At 38.5% G+C, this 21,279-nt stretch overlaps 1 long non-coding RNA gene across 2 annotated transcripts in view; it reads right to left on the reverse strand.

Annotated features, from left to right (window-relative positions):
* Positions 1 to 18,923: 18,923 nt before the first annotated feature.
* Positions 18,924 to 21,279, reverse strand: part of LOC104694081 — a 52,326-nt gene continuing 49,970 nt past the window's right edge. Inside the window, exons 4-5 of one of the 2 annotated variants that reach the window (XR_005602405.1) lie at positions 19,815 to 19,929; positions 18,924 to 19,223 (exon numbers count right to left, since the gene is read on the reverse strand). This is a non-coding gene — a long non-coding RNA (uncharacterized LOC104694081). Of the gene's footprint in view, positions 19,930 to 21,279 lie in introns of both variants that reach the window. The other variant, XR_752683.4, reaches the window with a different exon arrangement.

The raw sequence follows: 21,279 nt of genomic DNA on the forward strand, positions 1-21,279 counted from the left end.
TACTGGAAAAGGCATAAAAATAGGATTTTAAAATAGAGTAAAATATTTGACAGAGATTTCACATAGATCAGAATAAACAGTAAAAACACATAAAGTAAAAACTCCTGCTATACCCTCTGAACCCATTCTAAAAGCTCATATAGCAGACTAAAGATTAAATAGGGAGTCTTGAACATTTTGCTGAACACAAAGGAAATTAACTCCTGGAAGGATTAGATCAGACTCTGCTCGGTGTGCTCTGGATGATGGAAGATTTGGAAGGGAAAACTCGGCACTTCTCAAATTACACGAGTTGAGAAATGAGCTGGTGAGTCAGAAAATGGTCCCCTACTTATTCTGTTATTCAAGTGTCCCTCCTACAGCTGTGGGTCTCAGCTGGAAGGCATTCTGTGTCAGATTTGGGTTTTTTGCCTTTAGAACCTGCCAACCAAGTGTCTTCTCAGACAGAAAGTCTGTTATTGCAATGCATGTTTATTGGAAAAGAGAGATGTACAGGCGCTGACACCTCCAGACTTCTACAAAACATTCCACTCTTCCTCTTTAAATCAAGCATTGATTTGGCTTGGGTTCAATGTGTGCTTTAAACTAATGCACCATAATGAAAACTCATGGCAAGATTACTTAGGGATACATTTTTTAGATTTAGCTGAACTGCACTGTTTTCATAATTATAATGAAGACACTTAAGGGGATATTTTTCATGCAAAGCCTGGCAGTAACCCAATGTCACTCCCATTAAAATCACCTGGTCAGAAATTAAGCTCCTGGTACTTGAAATCTGTAATTTTCAAGTAACAAATTATTTTGTCATAGAGTGAAATTAAAAAAAAAACCCAACGTATTATTTATATATTTTACATTTATTGTATCAGAAGCAAATGCCATTCTTTAAACAGGTGGTAGAAGAGGATAAAACAAGTTTAGTTATAACTTTTACCATAGCTGCAATGGACAAATTGCAACTGAAATTTTTTATACCTGCACACAGAAGTTATGAGATCTGAAATAGACATTGATCTTAAAGGACTAGTTTTTATAATACAGTAAATAGTTTTTTCCTTTGGATGATTTTTCAGAGCCAAGGCTTTCTTCACATCCAGATAATTATTGATTACTTGTAACTCCCTTTTCACAATAATCTCCTACTACAATTTTTAGTATTTTCCTGAGGTCCTTTTTTACAGTATCTCAATACACTTGTCTAACCCAGGAGGAGCTTATAAGGCTTTTTCTTACACTCTGTTACCGGATTGGGGGAGAATGTCTGATTGTTGCTCTATGTCTGAGCTGTCTCCTTTCTTTCTGACTTCACCTCTGGGCTTGCCTACCCAAGACTTCAAAAAAGCATCAGCACCTTTTTTGGGAGAGCTGTGCCACTAACAGAGAATTTTATTAGTGCCTTCATCACTGTGTGTTTGCAGATGGCCAGAACATAACAGGGTTTGGCAGCAGATTTTCTTTTGTTGCACCCAAAGGCACTGTGGTGAGTTCTCTTTATTTTCCTCTGGGGAGTATGGACGAGCTGCTGTGGGTTTTGTTGATACCCATTTTACTCTGAGATTTGAAAACCCATTAAAGTCTAACCACCCTCACTAACATCTAAATATAGGCCCATCTCTGACCACTCTCCTGTGTGTGTCCTCGTCTGGAAACTTTCTTTCACACATTTCAAGCATGATGCCTGTCTAGCACACTTCCCAAACTCATTGTGCTCCGCTGCTTCTGACATCTTAATTTACTGCTCTGCCTCTTTCACCCACTTCTTACTCTGTGCTCCTTCTTTGCTCTTGTACAGACTATTCAAAAGGAGATAAAATCTAGAGCTGATCTCATACTGGTGTTTCTTCTCCTTATTCTTTCCCCAGCAGATCCTTCACAGGTTGATTTCCTCGAGTTTTGTAGCTACGAGTCCTGAACAGAGATTTGGGTGGTCAGTAATGGTGGTTCAAATGTCAAGAGACAATCCTTTTTTAAACAGAGTGGAAACACCTTCAGAAGTCTTGCTTGCTCCTGGAGAAGTCTGGACTTCAGGTGCTTCATGAGAAAATATGAGCAGAGAGCCAATGTCCAAGTTTAAAGGATGGATGTTTCCTTCTCTGCAACCTGACCCGCCACTGTGAGCTCAGAAAGGCAGCCTGCAACCCACACTTGGAGTGCACAAGGTGACACTGGCAGCCAGAAAATGTCTGCAAGCAAGATGAAAACTCAGTTTGCTGGGAACATCTTTGTCAACATCAAGATTCCCAAAATAAAGCTTGAGTTCAGGGAGGGTCAGGGAGAAAAAGTAGCAAAATGCCAGCAAAACTGGGAAATGCTATCAAAGCATCTGACAAGCTCAGCAAATACCAGAATTGCCTCTCCAGTGAAGTTTAATTAAAAAGTCTATTGTTCCCATTATTGCTTAATGATTCCTCCAAAAATGGAACAAAAGTTTATTTTAGAGGTTAATTATGCCTGGAATTTTAAAGGGATATGAGAGTATTTTCCTCTACCTCATTTGGAAACTGAACCATTACGGAAAGTGAAGCAAATGGTGGTGCAAGAATTGGTGAAAACAATTTATGTCTCAGAAGAAAGTGCCTCGTGTCAGATATCATGGTGCTGTTGCACAAAAAACAATCTTCTAGCAAATTAAGTTAACTTTCTGTGCTGGAAAAAACTTGTCAATGACTTCTCCCCATTTGCTCCTGAATTCTAACTGAGACTCAGCATGAGGAAATGGTGCAGTTGTTTCTGCAAGCAAACGAGAAAATGGATCCATTGGGGCATAGCACTCACTGTGCTGCCAAATAAGCTTGATTCTGCTCCCTCATACTTGTCTATGCTAATTGCCATGCTGGGTTTTGTCATCTATCCAGTAAGCCATGCATCAATACTCAGGATTCAATATTAAAACCTCATGCTAGTGGGGAAAAAAAAAAGTTCAAAATTAAATATTTTTCAACATGGTGAGTTGTGAAATTGATTGTTGCATGTGGAGAGGGCATATTATTTCACTTTAGGAAGAGAAAAGTAGTTGAAGAAGTATTGTTATGCACAGGTTCCTATATCAGCTTAATTTTCTATCAACTGCATGTCTTTCAGAAGTGCATTAATCAATTTACTAACATCTGACATGTGAGGTTTATTTTTTCCTCATTCCTCTCCCAAACAGTTAAGTGGCAACAGTAACAAACGTCATAAAAGGCAGAATTTCCAAAAGCACCAAAATAGAGGTCAGTACAATCCCTGCTTCCCAGTCATGTAGCTGCAGGTATTTAACTACAACCATGGACATTACTTCCTTCTTAAGATGTGTGCCATGTCCTGCACTGCCCACGCTGAGGCAGTTCACAGACATTATCCAGGTTCTGTGAGTCAAGGACACACTGAAAATTTCTCTGAGATAATAAAGGTGCTCCAGTAATAATTTCACTAAAAGTCAATCATATCAATACAGAAAATGCAGCAATTCCAGTCTCTTGAAAAGACAATATTACTACCTGCTCCACAACTAAAGGTATTTTGAATGTTTCAGATGATGTAAACTTTGACTGGATAGAAGAGAAAGAGCCCATATTTAAATTTTCTAGCATCTCCTGCAAACAAAACATTTTAAGAGGGTACTTGTGCAGGTGTTTTTCATCTGTATTCACAGCGGTGTATCTGGAAGGTGCTAATATTTCTTAGGCTAGCATTTTTGATAGAAAATCTCTGTTAATCATTTCTACTCCGGCTTAAGAGCCAATGGGGTTTAAAAGTTATGGTGAATGTGTGCCAAGTGTGAGGTGCAATTGGTGTTCTGGCGGGTGACCTTTCAGCATGTATTATGTTCATATCACCAATTTTTATCTGATTTGATTACATTTAGCTATCTATTCACCTCTCAGATTAGCTTCAGAAATATGCATCAATATCACAAATCTTTTTTTGTTTATTATTGACAGTTTCTACATTTTCTTGTTATGAGCAGTGTTCATTTTCCCACTCAATTTATAATTCCTTTAATTTCTGGGATGATGTGGCCATATTTGCCATTAGAAGTAGGAGCATACAAGAAATGTATTAGCTCTATTTTTCTGCCGTTTTCAAAGGGCATTCATGTTTCATTGAAATTTTTAGCAGGTATTGCTGTGCATTTATCTTTTCCTTTTAAGTACACAGAGAGGACAAGGAAACTCTTGGAGCCTTGGGCTCTCAGTAACTTCGATCCTTTAACCTTGCTTAATCTCACGCTTTTTGAATGGGTTTGAACCAAGGACCTGATGGTGAAAGATCCCTCTCCATCAGGAACGTTTGTCTTTCTGATAGGCCTTTGCAGCTCTGCTCTCCATGGCATTTTCTCTTGCTCAGGCCCTTCTCTGTGTGTGTGAAGGTTAACTGAAGGAATCACTCACTGGCTTCCTTCCTCTTGTTAGTGTGAACTACCAGTGCCCAACAATGATTTTTGAAACAGCAGCGTCTTCACGTGTCCGTTTACCAGCCTTGAGGAAATTGATCTCCTCAGGAGAGGACAACGGCACCTGACCTGCTGGAATATAGAAATTTATTATTCTGGGAGAGGAATCAGAGCAGAGAGCCTGAGAGCTGCACACAATTGGGTGCATCCTTCACAAGGCCCTGTCAAAACCAATCATGTCTTTCCTAAACAGGTAAAATTGTCAGTATTGAAAACGGAGTGAAAATGATTCCTGGGTGAAAAAGAGGCAACCCCTACTTACAGTGTAGTCCACAGAAGCTAAAGGAAAATGGCTTCTATTTTTTTCCTCTTTTCTGTCATAAGTGATTCTCTTTTGGGGACTTTAGAAATCATGAAAGTGGAAAAGAGAAGGCCTCCCAAGGAAATACTAAAGCAAGATAATTTTACTTTTTTCTTAAGTCTTTCCCTAGTGGAGGAAATACAGAGTTATGCTTTTCTAGTTAAAATGTACCATTTCAAGCATCTTGCTGGAAAACAAATATTTATTCTCTGTTTTATGCTAATTATACAATAAGTTTGTTTTGAAGGAATGGATTTATTTTCTTTCCAGTTAAACCTTGAATTATCAGAAGTGCTAGAACTAGAAATAAAAGAAAGGCTCTTGTAGGCGAACCTGAAAATCTCAATAATTTGGTTTATTCAGGCACTCAGGTTTAGTTTATTACTTGCAATCTAACAATCTTATGATCAATCTAAACCCTTTAATTTTCTATCTAATGTATATCTCCCCAAAAACGAACAGCTTGGAAGACTTAGAAGCTGGAGACATGATACAGGATGATCAGTCTTCAGCAGTGCCTTTTAAAAGCTGTGTATCAGCCTCTTAAAATATCTTTAAGGCTTCACTTGGAATGGAAATTTTGTCAATGGGCATTAATAATTTTGGAGGCTTCATATTACCTTACTGATATTTATTATGTCAACGAGATCAGTGTTGTGAGGAACAAGTCTGTGTATATCAAAAAATTCCTCTGCCCTGATAATGGCAGAAAACAAAAATATTTTATGTATGAATGTTGCAGCATTCTATAGAAAATCTTGTGGGTGGGATGGCATTCAGATATGTCTGGCAAGATGTGTTATTTCACAAAGCTTGGTATCAGTTGGAAAAGTGAGAAAGGAGAGATGTGTATGTGTTTCTTTACACTGTAAATTATTCAACAGCAGCTTTTCTGCTTCTATCCACAGTTTTCTTGTGTTTTGCTTAACCAAACTGGGCAGTGATAGAGATTCTACAGTTCTTTTTCTTTTCATGGTTTTGGTAAGATCTGGGAATAAAAGAAACCAATGATTTCTGATTTACTTGCCTTACTTGCTTTATAATTTTTTTTCTAATGGAGGCAATTTCAGTCCCAGTTTGTGAAGCTAAATTATGTAAGCCTTAAAAAAAAGAGAGAGGGATATAACGACAGAGAGAGAGAGAGCAACAAGATAAAACACTCTAAAGAAAAATGATTTAAAGCTACCCAGACTTTTGCTGTAGGGTTATATGCTCTGTGTTTGATGTTGAAATGATTGGTGTGATCATTGCTGGTAAGGGGATGAGTTTGGGCTAGTTTATATTACCAGACATTTCCTGTCTAATGCCGTTGGTGTTGAGGGTGAGATGGATGTAAACTCTGTTTTGGAGTCTGCAGTCTCAGCAAATGGAACCCAGCTATGAAAAACTGATTTTCACCTGCCTGATTTCCTATTTACTTGTTGTTAGAACTCTGATGGCAAAGGACTTTGGTATCTAAATAGTTCAACAGATAATAAGTCACATTGTTCCACTGGGGTCATGTGCCCTACTTGGGACCTAAATGTAATTATTCATAGTCATAACTCAGACACTCTTTTAGAAAGTGGTTGTATTTCAGAAGCCAACAAGAGTGCCTTTCACATGTTTTCAGTATGTCATCTTAAGTTTTTTTAGAACTAACTTAATGAAAATAAGAAAAAGCACTGAAAAATTACGAAAAAGGGATAGAGTGCACATGTAAGGGAGAAGAAAGCAAGGAAGAAAGGAAAAGAAAGGACCAAGTAATAAGGAAAACACAAAAGAAAAAAAAAGAAACAAGAAAAAATCCAAAGAAATAAACTTGCACACTGTATTTGATAACTGTAATTGCTGTGCTCTGCACAAAAGCTTCTGTTTTTGATTAGAGGCTTGGAGATAGGTGCTAATGAAAACAGTATTTAAAATTCATTATTTTCCTCCTTTTCCTTTGAATTCTTCATTATGTAGAACATGTACTCCAGTGCTCTTGGAATCTTTTGTTCTTTTCATTGAGTTGCTCCATTTTTATTTTAATGTCCTTGTAGTCTGGATATTCTCTAAAAATGCTGTCTATCTGCGAAGAACAAATGCTCCTGCAGCACCTGCTTCCCATTTCCTCCTTAAAATTCCTTTTCTAAGTGAAAATTTAGTTTTGTTTTCTGTTTGTTTCTTTTAAATACTTTCCTGCTTTTGTTTCTTAAACAGATTTCTTACACCAGCACTGTGCCCATGGGTCAGGTCCACAATCACTTTTCTTGCCCAAATTTAACCAAAGGTGACAGCAGTATGTGATTAGTAGATACAACCAATGCAAAATTAAATAACCATTATTTTTATTTTATAAGTATTCTTTTTTATGCCTTTACCTCAAAAGGAGCACTTACAGGGATGTTAGTAAACTTCACTCCTATTGATAGTTTTGAAAAGCCAGGTTGCTTCATTCAATAGTCAGAGAATTGGAGAATGGTTTGGGTTGGGAGGAACCTTAAAGCCCATCCAGTTCCACCCCCTGCCACGGGCAGGGACACCTTCCACTATCCCAGGTTGCTCCAAGCCCCATCCAACCTGGCCTTGGGCACTTCCAGGGATCCAGGGGCAGCCACAGCTTCTCTGGGCATCCTGTGCCTCACCACCCTCACAGCCAGGAATTTCTCCCTAATACCTAACCTAAATCTCTCCTCTTCTGGCTTAAAATTGTCCTGTCCTCTTGTCCTGTCCCCATCTGCCCTTTTAAAAAGTCCTTTTCCTCTTCTATAAGCTCTCTGAAAGTCCTGAAAGGCCACAATGTGGTGCCCACAGAGCCTTCTCTTCTCCAGGCTGAGAAAATAATAATAATAAAAACAATAACAATAATAATAATTATAATAATAAGTACAAGTTCCCATGTCAATTTATCCAATGTCACCCGCCTTTGAGCTTATGATTTTTAACATGGCAGAGGAAATAAAGCCTGAAAAGCAGCCTAGCCCACTGAAACTTGTGCCTTTCAGTTCCTTTCTGCTGCCCAAAATTAGTTGTGCAAATGGCTATTTAGTTAGACAAGTTTTTTTGATAAAGGCTTATAGGTCTCCATGCAAGGAAACATATTTATTGAGGGAGAAAAGCCTCATGATGGTACTTGTTTTTACTGTGGGCTTCAGCATTTCAAGAGTTATGGACACCATCCAACCAATGCTAATGTGCAGAGGCAGTATCAGGCTGATATACTGAGCATCATTACTTACTGTGGACTTTTTAAGAAGTTAGGAATTGAAGTCTGAATTCTCAAGACAGTCCTCTCAGCAGTTCAAGGACTTGGGCTTAGAGTTATCCATAAATTTTGTTTATGTTTATTCAATAAGGACTAAGTCAGTGAATGTTGTGAGGAATCATTTACTTAAACATAAATGGGAATTAATTAGCCCACCAAATGAAGGCAAAGGAAATTCTGAGAATGCACTCATAGGCACAGTAACACATCATTTCTTTACTTGATGGGCCTAAAATTTCTTTTAAGGGTGGCTGCCAAATAATCTTGTTTCTTTTGTTTACCAGCCAGTTTACACAAATATCTCTCTTGAAATGGGAAAACTTTCCTATGGTGGACATGTTAGCAGCTGATTTCTTATTGGAAAAAAATTCCACTAAAAATGCATTTTGCTGTTTATTGATCAATGATTATTTTCACTTGAGCTGTGTGCAAAGATTGAGCATCAGGTACATTTCCAACCTCCCAGCCCCCTATCCAGCACATCAATTGGTGCAGTCTTCAGTTTGCCAGTCCTGCACTAAAAGAAATTAATGGACTATCCTACTTCATTTCATGGCACCTGGGTGATGGAGTGCAGAAATTGCTATAAACACTGGGGTTCAGTGGGATTGCTGGCATGAGCAAGGTGTACAGTATTTGGCCAGCATTTCACATCATCATTAACCAGGCAGAGTTAAAATTATCACAGCAGCCTGTCTTGAGTGGAAGCAGAAAAAGTGGTGCAGGCTGTGCAACCTCCTGACTATTAAATTGACCCATTGTCGCTTTTATTTGTTCCTTAACTTAATTTTGTGCTATACTGAAATAAATGAGACCACTTACAATGTAAGTGGAAGGACCGATTAATCTGGCCAATATGGCATATTAAAATTATATGTGTTCCACAGTTTATAATCAAATATGATGCTCTTCCTGAAATAAGCACTGTCTGTATGTGATGATACTCACTAATGTGTCTACTGGGTACCCAAGCACAGTAAATTCAAATGGTGGCTATGGAGGGATGCTGGAGATTTTTCCTTGCTTTTTTGTTATTTTAATAGAGAGAAGAGTCGGGAAAACAAAGGGAAATTTCCTCTAAGGTAAACCCATAAAATCTCATTTAGTTATATCTTATAAATCTCATGCTAGTTTATGTTTTTCTAAAGCAACAACACTTAGAATCACATTTTTAAAAACTGTATTTCCCTGAAGGGGAAAAATGACAATCACATTCTTTTAAATTGTATTTCCCTGAATGGGAAAATGACATTCTTCATAGACAGGAAGAAAATCATGAAAATGACAGCTGAAGACGAAACAACAGATGGAAAACACAAATGGAAGTAAAATCTTTTGCTGCTGAAGCTGGGCTCATGAACTCAGAATGAGAGTTGTCCCTGCTGGTGTATAGGCCCTAAACATGGTGAGGCTACTCAGGATCCTCATGGCTGTGAGGGAGAAGAGGACAGGGTGGGAACAAGAATTCTCTGAATGACAGATATACTCTTTGAGATACTGGGGGCTCACAGAGTAATTCATTGCAAGCCTAAGGATAGGCAGAAATACTTTTCTTTGCCCTTTCAGATGAAGCAAATGCAGCAGATCAGAAAATGTTGCACTGCAGAAAGAGTGTGATTCAGCATTTTGACTTATTCATAGTCCACACCTTGCAAAAAGGAAAAACAGAGGGACAGGGGTGGAATCACAGGCTGAGCGAGGTCAGCAGAATAATGTCCTTATAGCTTCATGCAGAAATTTAGCAGCAGACAGATTTCCAAGGCTTCCTCAGTTCTTGATCATCAACAGCTTTCATTAATTCAGTGGAAATTGCAGGTGAGCACTCAATATTTTGAAATTCCCCTGCTACAATCAGTACCCTGAAAGTCCCTTTGCATGTTTTCCTTCCAGTGCTATTTCCATCTGCTTTTTATTCCTCTATTGATTTTAATGGACTTCAATTACAGTATCTGTCTCTGAATCTTTAGAGCTTTGTTTATACAGAGCACAGACTACTAGATCACTAGCATCATTTTTCCCCCCTCAGACTCCTTAAGCACTATTTTTCACACTGGTCTATTATTTTAATTGGCCTAAATTTAGAAACGTTTAGAGACCTTTCAAATCATCTGCAGTTTCACTGCTGTTTAATGATCATTTCTTTATGGGTATATTGTGATAATTGACAATAACATAGTACTGTGTGTCACCTAACTCTGGTGTTCTGAAAGCTCAGAATTGGTTCAATCTGCAGTTTAGTCACAAAGTAAATTCACAAACCATTCCACCCTTAGCTGCAGCAAACAGTAAGGGAGTTATAGAGCAGGAGAATTTTATTACCCAATCTTAAATTTAAAACACTTTTTATCCTCATATTTCATATTTACAGAATTGTAGTTTGAATTTTAAGTTTAGCAGCTCTGAGTACTGAAGTGGGAACTGCTAGCTCCTCCCCTCATCTTTCCAACAACTACAAATCTTCCATACCCACTGCCAATGAGGCACAATATTAATTACGTCTAAATAAAACCATACAAACTCATGCACAATTTTGTTTCCAGGGTGTGATTGTAAGGTTATTGCAATCAGTGTCAGTAACCAAAAATCTTCAGAAGTGGACATTCTAATTCAGATTTATGCTCTCTCTAACTGGCCAGACTTCCAATGTCATTCTAACGAGTTACATATATTTGAGTGCTTAGCAGTGCCCTGAAAGAATATCTCAGGGAGGGGAAATCAGTGAAGCAGAGTCTGGCTATAGTCTGAGTTTAACTTACTTTGTACATATCCACACCAGTCTCATCAGAGGAAAAGGTCATATTAAGGCAAACCAGAACCCAGTCTTTTGGCCATGAACTACAGTTCAGTTCCCAGAAAGCTGCTCTGTCCTGGAAACTTCCTTGAAAGATGGAGAATAAAAGGCAAAAACAAGTTCTCAACTATCTGACAACTTCTCTCAAAGGGCCACTCTTTAGGAGAACAAAGAACAATACTGTGCTTTTCCAGACAAAAATTCTGCTTTGTCTTCTCTCAGAATAAAAAAACTCAAGGCTGTTGTTAACAAAATTGCCTGGTGACTCCTGCCACAACAGGATTAATCAGCAGTGCTTTTTCACAGAAATGACAGTGAGAACCCTGATTTCCATAACCAAATTCCTGCTAAGTAGTTGAAATCTTCTCCCTGACATGAATATCCAGTTAAAGCTGGATAACCTGTTCTTCATTATAGCCCTAATGACTGAAGTAGTTTGACATACACAGAAGATTTCTCTCCTCTCACAGAACTGAATTTCCTTTTGGTAAATTTACTGCGTAGGAAAATGTCCCAAATAATTTTTATCCATGTGCTCTTCAAGTTGGAAACCCATCCAGCAAAACCATGTTGAAGTACAATGCCAGCCTGTGATTAGACTTCAGCTTCCTTAATCTGTCCCTTCCAATGGCTGGGAAAAATTTTAACCGGAGACTAGGTAAGCTATAAGTGATCCTAAAGAAAACAAATCTCTAGTCTAAGGCAACATCTGCTAGTTGTTAGCCTTGCTTTTTGGAGGTTCACTGTATCATCACACTTTGGCAAATGGGAAGCTCTTCCAGACAACCTGCCTTGACAGCACCTCTTCCCTTCCAGCAAGGCAAAGGTAACTTTAAAAAATGCAGCCTTTTAGCTGCATAATGCATTCCCAGGAGCAATGCCCCACATCTTTATTCATGATGTTAATGATGATAGGAGTGGTAATAATGAAACGAGGTCATGAGGGTTTCCCATTGTGAACTAGTATTAATCTAATTTCCTACACGGTGTTTATCTAAGTCAGAAATAACCAAGCAGTTCAAAATACTTTGGCAAGTCTCTGATGAAAAGAAGCCTGGGAAGAGTGAAGGGTTGCTGGAGAATGCTAAACTGCATTCACTCAGCTCTGCTGAGAAGGCTAAGCTGATTCTGGCAGGGTTTTGCCAGAAACTATCCAGTGCAAACTGTCTTATTTTTATGAATGTTAAGAGCCATCAACAGGTAAAATAAAAATCCAACAATGAGGATTCTGGATTTTCATTCATAATAATGAGAATTTTTCCACTCTGAAAATTTTGTATAAATCCAAAAAAGTCTATGGGGAGTTTTAATTAAATAATAAAATTAGTGCTAATGTGGGTACTTTACACAACCCCCTCCCAGTGTACAAAAAGGCATGAGCTACCCACTCTCCCATTAACATATTTTTAGGCTGCCAACAAAGCAGAATTTTCTGCAACTCCATTTCTGTTTTGAGTGCAATTTGCCTGCCTTGCCCTGCCTGTTCACAGGCTGTCTTTAAAGATGTGGACACTTTGAAAGATGGGCAGCCCAGCATTTCATTTCCATAAAGGAAAACTTGAGCTTTTCCAAGAGAAGGACAAATCTGTACTGCTCTCGCTTCTATTCCTAGCAAATTTTTTTGGCTATTTAACCACTGAGATTGTTTACCTTCTCACGATGTGATCCAGTATTAATTAAGTGAATATCAGGGTTTTGGTGGTAGTGGTGGAGCAGACACCTACCTGGCCTTGTGAGCAGTGCCAGTCCTTGTCACACCAGCAAAGAAGTGGCTGGACAGTCTCTGGGAACCAGAGCTTCCAGCTAAGAAGCAATTCCCTAAATCACAGCACGGGAATGTCTACACGATGTAGAAAATGGCTTGGGTGAATTAGCATATCTGACAGCCAAGCAATTTAACTAGCATTCAACCTCATACTTAATGAATAGTCCATATGTCCAGAGAAGCAGGTAATTTATAGTCTAACATTTTCTTTTGATCTGCCGTTTGCTCTTTCTCTGTAGAATTAAATCACTTCTCAATGCACAGGGGAAGGAGGCGAAGGGAAGAAGTCTTTTTATTTTTAATTAGAATGTGCTAAATGGTAATAAAGTAATGTGAATACAGTGGAGAGCTCTTAAATCCATAACAGTAAATCTATTGCTGCAACAGGTCCATCCTTTATCTGGTGCTCATTTAAGAAGCCTTCACCTGACGTGCCACACTGACATGAACTGATGCTAATGGAGTAATATATTTAAAGAATTCAATAAAGCATCTGTTGTAGATTGTGATATGCCTTGTAATTTTATTGACAGAGGTTTGTTTTGTCCTGAGACATGTAAAATGCTTGGTTAAATAGCTTGATTATATAGTATTTTTAAAATATATTCAATCGACTGGCATCCTGTACTGTGCAGCCTGTCAGTGATTAATCAAATGATATTTAAAATGCAAATATTGGATTGGCTCTTAAAAATCAGGATTTCACTCCCTTGGGAAGGAATTCTAATGTGCGTGGCAGAAGCAGTAATCTGAAAATGATGTTCCCTGGTATGCAAGTGTTAAGGCATTAGGTGAAACAACACAGAAGGATGGTTTAAAGACATCTATGTAAAACAGGAAAGAGATAATTGCAGAAATAAAAATGCAACCAATTTTTTGTGTTGTTTTGCTTTATTAGTTAAGCAAAATGCACAGGAGTTTAGATGCTTTTTTTTTTTTTTTCCCATAAATATAGACAGCTCTCTGCTACTTGAGTAAAAGTGGATTTTGGTTATGACAGTAGGCTTCTTTCACCTGAAAGCCATTATTCCCACTTTGGGAATGCAATTGCCTATTCCCTCAATCGTCTTTGATCACAGAAGCTGAAAAAGGCTCTGGAGACATGAGGTGTTTTCTGTCCCATTCACACCCTCAGCCGAGGGAACACGAGCAGTGTTCGGACATGGCACAGGTGAGTATGGGAGGATTGCTTTATTTCCAGGTTGGCAGGGGGCTTCTTTTTGGAAGCACCACTAATTTTGTTAGATACAATGGCTGCTTAATTTGAAATGGGGCTGTTTTCCTAAAACAACCATTTCCCCTTCTTCTTTCCTGAGTGCTTGATCCTAAGTGAAGGACTCCAGCAGCACTCTCCTGCCCAGGCTTGGCAAGGCACAATGCCATGGGTTTGGTAACCATCCCTCTTCCCTATTCCTCTCACTTTTAGAACAGGTATGTTTCCCTCTTTTCAGGAGGAGAATTTATGGCTTCGTGTTTCAGCACATTTTGTGGGAAGGAAAGTAAATCATTTCTTGGAGGGATTATTGGTCCTCAAGGACAGGGCTTTGAGGTGCATATAGGATGCATGGGTGGACAGATTGTGGAGCTCTTCTACTCAGTGCCTTGATTTAATTGCTGTTGGTGCACTTTGTTCCTTTATTTTTAACTGATATATTTTGGGAGATGTTGCTACTCTTGCTTTGCTAGAAACAAGGGTGATTGCACACATCGTAAGGTTTTGTTCCACAGCTTTTTGCCTTAATCTTAAATGACAGCTACATCTGTTGGAAGTTTGTTCCTATCTTCTGTTTAGTTGGTTTTGTTGTTTTTTTTTTTAACTTGACAGGTTGAAGGAGCCTTTTTAATGACAGTCTTGTGAGGCTCAGAGAGTTTTTGAGATGCTCTTCCCAGCCTGTAGCTGCTCCACACTGGTTTTGTTCTTTGGTAGAAGTTCCAGTTGACTCCAGAGCTTTGGTACCAGCAACACCTTTCCCTAGGAGGAAAGGCACAAGCAGACACTTCTTTAACTTACCCCAGTTGTTCTGTATTCTGCAGACTGGGATGTTTTTTTTCTGTGACACTGAGGTTAAATTCAGGGGACACACACACGGATTTAGATAGTGGATTATGGCCAAAGCCTGTCACAATTTTAGAAGTTTTAGTCAGCATTGTTCCATTTTCCTTCTCCTGGGGTCAGGCTTTCCTTCGCTGTTGTGATATGATGTCAGGGTTTCCTTGATTCATTTAGCATTTTATGTGTTTTCTGCACTGTATGCCTCAATATTTCCATCATGGCATTCTCATTCGCTATTAGTTTAGTCTACTGGAGGCTTCAATAGAAGCTACTTGTCCAATTATTTTGAATTTTTCTAGGTTTATTCATGTGTTGACACGTTCATGTTTAGTGCAACACTCCTGATAAAATAACCAAGATGTTGCCCAGTGTTTACATTAAGCAGCAGAGAAATCCAACACTAGAAAATATGTGTGTGCAAACAGTCTAAATAAAGAAAATTGAGAGAGAGCTTTAGCTAGGGAAAAAACCCAAACCCATAAAAATAAGCTTTAGCTCAAAATGCTAAAAAGAAAATCACTTATATCTTCTTTTCTCTGGCCTGTGGTGTGGCCAGACTGGTGCTCTACTGCTCAGAATCATTACACACTATCCCAGAGTTATCAGTCAAAGCATTTCCCTCCCAGCTTGTGGTGTTGAACTAACAAGTTTTAGTGAAGACAAATCTTCCCTCTTCAATGCTCTTGATGTCCCAGGCAACCTTCCTGCTCACCAGGAGGTGGCCACAGGACAGGATGTCAAGGTTTGCCCCAAGTGCACACCCACAGTGCAGATCAGAAACCTCTCCTGAAACTGTGCAAGCCAAAAGATTCTACTTCTGCCTCTTTTGCTTCTTCTGTAGAATTTTCTATAATTCCAAAGTATTTTCAGATGATACAGTAAAAATCAAAATGTTATTGCAGCAACTGCACTACAATGAATGTGGGCTGGGCTTTCAGCTAGAATTTTAATTATTTTGGGGTGTTGCACAATCTCTGGTCATCAGCTCTAGATGGGGAACATTTAATTTCTCTTAAGCTTCTGCTCTTAAAGCTCAGCAAAGTCATTAAAATGAGGACATCAAAAAATGCAGAACATCTCCACAGATGCAATTTACAGCCTTATTTAATTATTAGCTATGGTTACTCTAATTGTATACGTTCAGCAGTTTTTCTTTTCCTCATTTAAAGGTAATATGGAATCTTTAGGCAACTACATCAAATGATTAGCATTCAGTAGTAACACTAAGCCTCTAGAACCATGGAATCATGGAATGGTTTGGGGTGGAAGTGAACTTAAAGCTCATCTCATTCCAACTTCCCTGCCATGGGCAGGGACATCTTCCACCAGACCAGGTTGCTCTAAACCCCATCCTTCCTGGCCTTGGACACTCCCAGGGATGGGACAACCACAACTTTAAAATTTAAAATAGCTTAAATGCAACCTCATACTGGTTCAATTAGCAACAAATATTGCCACTAAAATACTACTTTTAGTGAAAATTGTTATGAAAGTGCTGCAATATTAACCTATATTCAGCTAAAATGTACTTAGGTGTGGGTAAATGTCAATCTTCCTGCACTGAGTATTTCTTTGTGCCCTACTTGCAATGTGTGCTTTCTCTAAACCACTAAATTTTGCAATTGTTGTTACTTATTAAAAAATTACCTGAGCGACCTTGTTAACAGCTGCAGATGTTGCTAGTTATTTGTCTTGGATTATTCATTTCTTAAACACAAAATGTTTTTGAGAATATCTATATGGATATTTGTATCTATAATGGTATCAATGTCCATATCTGTTTCTCTCTCCAAATGTAGATATTGATATAAATATATTAGTAATATATAGATATATTATTATTTATGTATTTATATGTAATATACAAAAAAGTATAATGTATTTTGCAATAAAAAGGAATACAGTTTTGTTTGTAGTCTATCTTTGCAAAGTATTTTATGAACTAAAGCAAACAGAGATACATCACTAGAGATAAGCCATAGTCATGGACTACTGCCAAATAACATTATATCTCTGTGCTGATCCCCAAGTTAATACAGTTTTTATTTTCCACTGAAAAGCAACTTAAACATATTTGCATTCATCTACCTTTTCCCCAAAACACACAGTTACCTAAAACAGTGGAAGAATTACATTTCTTAGTCTGAGTTGCTGGAAAAAGCGTGGATTTGTGGCTGAAACCACATGAGAGGCTACTGATACGTTACTTGACCTGTCCCATGACTCCAGTCTTCATGGGACCCCAGTTCCTGATATTAACCTGTCCCAAGATGGGCACCAAAGCAGAAGAGATTCAGGGATTTTACTTATTCCTGGCAAACAGAGAGCTCGACTGAATAGGGTCAGAGAGAAGACTTGGGGAAAATGTCAAGGCTGCTTTTTTAAATGAACAATAAAATTGTATTTTAATTAATTTTTCAAAGATGATTGACACGAAGTTGCATATACTTAATTAAGTACATTTTAAAAGAGAAACTGTTTTATTTGACTCTCTACTGAACACAGCACTCTGCCATTTAATCAAATTACTGTGGCAGAAAACATGGTGATGCCCTTCAGTGAAAGTGCCAGCATGAAATCCTTGAACATAAGAGGAGCAGCAATAGCCTGACTATTCTCACAAGATGGTTTGGACAAGCAGATGACCAGATGGAGAAGAGGAGAGGCAAACACTCCACTGCTGGCAAGTACCCAAAGCTTCTTGAACCTCATGTACTCTTCCCTAATAAATATATCATTTCAATACCAGCCATGGTAATGCAGTGATAACAGCAGGAGAATAACTCTCCTTATAATTGTGTGAGACATGCAGATATATTCCCGTCTCCCTGACTAATGTTTCCAACATGACTTGTTAGCTTCTGCAATGGTCAAGCAGCTATTAAAGATACAACTGTGTTAACCTTTTCAAAAATTAGAAGCGCATGACTGTATCAGGAACTACAATGGTTTCCCGGAGACCAGAGCCAGAGGGTGAAAGATCATCCTGCTGAGACATTAGGAAGGGATGTATTATTTATTTAGTGTGTCTGAACCCCATATGGAGGATGTGGCCCCGTGCAAATGCCTCCTCCTTGCTGTGTGACTGCTCTAACCCATGTAGGCAGGTAAGCAGAAAGGTCCTGGATCAGCTTTTACAAGAGAGGTAAATTATTTGTCTATTTAGCTTCCTTCCCTGGAACAGAGTCTAGCAGATTGATCATGGAAAAAGAACTCTTGGAACTCTGAAATCAACCACATTTTTCTTCATTTTAAGTTGAACCCGAAACCATCTTAATCCTAAGGAACTTGTGAGAACCAACCCACCCATCACAGTTTGTTCACATTTGTACCTTCAGTCACAGATCCATTAGTTAGACACTAACATAATACTCAATATAAAAACCCCTCAAGGATGGCAGCAGGGGTGTCATGTCATCCCTCGTGCTGACAAACTAGAGGTGTTGGATATTCAGAAATTAACTTGTCTGATGATGCAGGTGAGTGAAAAATCATCCTTGACATGCATAAACTGTAATAAAAAAATCCAGGTCTTTATTTATTGATAAGTATAATCTGTAGACTACAAGTGACAAACAGGCAATAAATCCCAACTGAAAATAAGAATGACTGGCAGTCCAAAAATTCCCTAGCAGTCTACAATGAAAACATTTCTGGATTCGTTTTCCTAAATAAACTTTTTACTGAAGTTATCAGAGCTGCTGATGGAATAAAGCTCATAATAAAAATAGATAATAGCAGAATGAAAATTGCAGAAATGTAATATACAATCCAAGGCACATGGAATATTTATAAGGTCTGACTTCTATTAAGGTAGCATCTCAGTCGCATTTTTGAGATTTTAATATCTGCAAGTAATTCTCTGTCTTCCCACAAGGACTGGTAAAAAGATCATCTAAATGAGCATGTCCAAATTAACTGTTTCCCTCTCTCAAGGTTAGCAAACACAGCAAACCATTCCTTTGGGAAACTGGGTCTGCTGCCTGCTTTTGTACAACAAAATGGAAAGAAGCAAAATCCGTAAGGAAATACACGAAGGGCTAAGCTGCCCTGTGTGAAAATATTTCAAGATGTAGGAGTTGCTGTTCTCTTGACAGAACTAAAATACAGCCCATAAAAATTCAGGCAACGAAAGAGTGGGATGGGAAGTGATGAAAAGTGCCTGATTTGGAGGTAAAACAGAGATTTCTTCCTGACCTTGGGTCCTGGTGGTCATTTCCACCAAGAGAAATTCACCCTAAATGGACAGAGAATCTCATGGGGGCTCCCCCAGTAACACACAGCAAGAAACAAGCAGTGCAGGTAATATTTCACCATTTCTCAGTTTATTCTTTTCATTTTGTTAAGAAACAGAACAAGACTAAACTGCTAAACAAAACCATTTTGAGACCTAGCCAAAAGTTCTTTTCCTTGTAGCATCTTCGTACTTCAGCTGCTCTTCCCACCTTTAGCCATGAGACAAATAAATGTGCATCTACCATGTTACACATGTTTCTCATCATGCATCTCAATCAAGGCTTCAAAACTGCAGGACAAAATAGACTTCTCTCATACCAGCACGAACAAGGCAGCCAGGGATATTGTATTTTACATATGTTCTCTGGTACTGGAGGATCAGAGTCCCATCTGCTCAATGAAATACTTCCCTATAAAAAAATGGAAAAATAATCAACTAGAAAATCTCTTTAGCACTGCGGCATATATTTTTTTTTCAAACATAAACTTTGTGAAGTCAGAGATATTAAGAACAAAAAATCTATAAATCCCTCTGGTAATAAACAATGAAATTAAAATCCAGGCAAAATTAAATTTGAAAAGATTAATGTTCCTTTTCATATTTTGATGACAACTATAAACATCATGGAATTTCATGAATTTACAGCTTTAAAATGCAAACTGATACCCCACAATAGTGCAATTTTAGTCACAAAGAAATAAGTACTTTTTATTCTAATGTCCCTGCAGATAAAGTTCTCAGTAGTAATGAAATGGCTTTGAACTTCTCATCTACCATTTAAAAAACCAGTAAGTAGTCTGTAACTGAAGCCCTGTTGTGCTTAAAATATGTGTAGCAGCACATTGATAGTAGTTGCATATCATCAAAGTATATGTCCCAGACATCTAAATGCAAAGTTTGGAGGATTCTTCTCCAAAACCATTTTCTAAAATTCCATGGCTTAAACTGTGTATTTATTTTTTTCAGTCCTCTGAGATACAAGCACTTTAGTGGCAATAACCTTGTTAAGCCTTTTAAAAAATCATTGAACAGCCTACAAGGACTCTGAGTTCACTGAAGGGTAGAAGAAAATGGAAATCCTGGTGTCCCAGTTGGAATATGGCTCCTGGAGCAAACTGTGGGGAGATGGAGGGCAGAAATTAGGAACATCTTACATTATTAGGTTTGTAGACCTCACACACCACCCAAACCACACACACACAGCTGAAAAAGAAGGGAAATTACAAAAGGAGCAAGACAACTGTGAGAGAAAGTACAATGTGAAGGAAGTGCTCAGACACTTTATGGAACTTGAACTGAAAATCAAGTGGCAAGGGGCTATCCATGCTCTTTTCCTCAGTGCCATGACTGAGGTCACAATACCAGGGCTTTTCACAGTAAGATTAAATTTTCCTTTGTTGAGTGAAAACAGGAGCTCTTTACAAGTAATGGAAATGGTGTCCCCACCTGGTTTCTCATGCAGAATCTGTGCTAAGTTTTCCCTAGCTGTTGTTTTCTCTTTGGATTTCATCTACAGAACATTTAGGAAAAATAGACACTTTGTCTCTCTATGCCTACTCTGTCTCTAATTCTTTTTCAAATTCTAATTATGCTTAAGGAATCTTAATGATCAGATCTCCACATTTCTGAAGTCAGAATTCTTCTGCTATCATTAGATAAAATGCAAATAAAATGGACTTAAATTTTTTCCATATGTGTTTGGCCTATCTCCAAATGTAATGCTGAAAGGACATTTTCAATCTATTTTCCTCAGTGGTTTTTTTTTTCTTTTTGTTCAGAAATCAGTTCTCAAAAAGCACAATTGTGCATAATAATCCACTCTTATGAATAAGCAGTCAAAAAGATTAGGAGAGAACCATGTCATGTTGTTACTTTAGAAGTGACATAGTCACTCTGCAGAATAACAGGTTTCAGGAAACTCTATAAGGGATTTCAGAATTAAAGGTCCTGTTGCCTCTGAAATTAGAGCAAAACCTGCATTAACTTTGCAGGAAGGGGTCTGGCCTTGTGCCAGCTGCTCAGTGGGTGTGACAAGGAGAGGGGAGGGGACATCTCAGTATGAGCTGCCAGGAGTAGGGAGGAGTCGCAGCCTTGGTGCTGCCACTTGTTTTCGGCTAAATCCATTGATTCTTGATAGCAAATGAAGGCTTTTGCTGCACCTTGCAAAGAGGGAAAATGGATTGGAACAGGAGAGTCTTGGAGTGGTGGGTCCAACATCCACAGCTCCCCAGGGCTTGCCTTGAGGGCAGGGATCAGAGGTGGACCAATATAGAAGACTTTGGCTTGACCAAGAGTGCTGGGTCTCAGCTGGGGTTCCTCCTTGAATTATAGAATCACAGAATGCTTTGTGCTGGAAAGGACCTTCCAATCATCTAGTTCCAACCATGCTGCCATGGGCAGGGACACCTTCTCTAGACCAGGTTGTCCTGTTCAAATTGTCATTGAACACTTTCAGAGATGGAGCA

This window comes from Corvus cornix, chromosome 7 (genome assembly GCF_000738735.6).
Source record: "Corvus cornix cornix isolate S_Up_H32 chromosome 7, ASM73873v5, whole genome shotgun sequence".
Taxonomy (NCBI): Eukaryota; Metazoa; Chordata; class Aves; order Passeriformes; family Corvidae; genus Corvus; species Corvus cornix.